This window comes from Ananas comosus, unplaced genomic scaffold (genome assembly GCF_001540865.1).
Source record: "Ananas comosus cultivar F153 unplaced genomic scaffold, ASM154086v1, whole genome shotgun sequence".
In the NCBI taxonomy this organism is placed as follows: Eukaryota; Viridiplantae; Streptophyta; class Magnoliopsida; order Poales; family Bromeliaceae; genus Ananas; species Ananas comosus.
Window position 1 is genome coordinate 14,494 of NW_017891276.1, and position 1,083 is coordinate 15,576.

A 1,083-nucleotide genomic window follows, 5' to 3' on the forward strand; every position below is an offset into this window, starting at 1 on the left:
AACAGGTCTACAAACCAAACCCACGTGCCCTCGGCACAATCTGTGACCAAAACAAGAATCTGGGTCCACCGCTAACCCGAACGGCACCCAACGACCCGAAACAGCCTAAACTCTGCTGAAAAATAAGCTCGGCATCTCAGCACGAGCGTAAATGCCTTCTAAACTACCCCAGGTATCCATCGCAACGATACTGCAACGATACAATCGAATCACGGCTCCTAGAGCTAAATCTGGTAGTTTAAGCATATGACGGGTCAAAACGCAGGTTTTCTCCTAAGTCAAATTTCAAGTCCAACATGTATAATATAAATATTCATTTCAGCATGCTTCTACATTCATATTACATTCAAGATGCTAATCGATGAATTAAAGCATGATATACAAAAATCGAACTATACACGTCGACTAAACATGCACTTAGGAGCGAAACCGATGATACACCCACCTCTAGTGCAATTCCTGGCAGCAAGATGGTCTCGGATCACAAGCAACACTGCTGGAAACACCTCCAAACCAGCAACAAAGCCCCTCAAGATCTGGATTTACAATTCACCCAAAAATCCAATAAAAACCATCAATTTACCAAAATTTCAGCACTTAAGCTTAATTATCTCAATTCCAATGTCAAAACTCACCTAATGATCTCCAAATCGGGTGAGGACAGATCCAAATCCAGCAACTACTGATGGGTGATCAATCTCAGGTCCAAAATCCCACTGCCTACAAAGTTAGCATCAAGAAAAGCTCAAAAATTCCAATTTCAGCTCAAAGTCAACAGCAGTCCAGAAAAACCTCAGTTCGACCAAGCTAACCTCAACCAAAATCTGCAATTCAGGGCTTCGTGGATTCCTCTGGAAGTCTAGAATCCAGCAAACCAAGTTTCGTCGAAATCCGACCTTCCTACGTCGCGCACGAGCCAAAACACTGGAGGTCGTCGCTGAAGAACTGCAGAATCAGCACTCCATCAAGCTGGATCAATGGAAATTTGATGCAAATTGAGGCAAATCCGAGGGTAGAGATGCTAAAAGAGACTTCTCTGTGAAGAAGGGAGGAAAAGAGCTCACCAGGGTCACCTTCCATCTA

At 43.7% G+C, this 1,083-nt stretch overlaps 1 long non-coding RNA gene across 1 annotated transcript; it reads right to left on the bottom strand.

Annotated features, from left to right (window-relative positions):
• Positions 1-505: 505 nt before the first annotated feature.
• Positions 506-855, bottom strand: LOC109704798. Its single transcript, XR_002214490.1, has 3 exons — positions 813-855; positions 636-720; positions 506-536 (listed from the first exon to the last, which is right to left on the bottom strand). It is a non-coding gene; the product is annotated as an uncharacterized LOC109704798 (long non-coding RNA).
• Between the last annotated feature and the right edge of the window lie 228 nt (positions 856-1,083).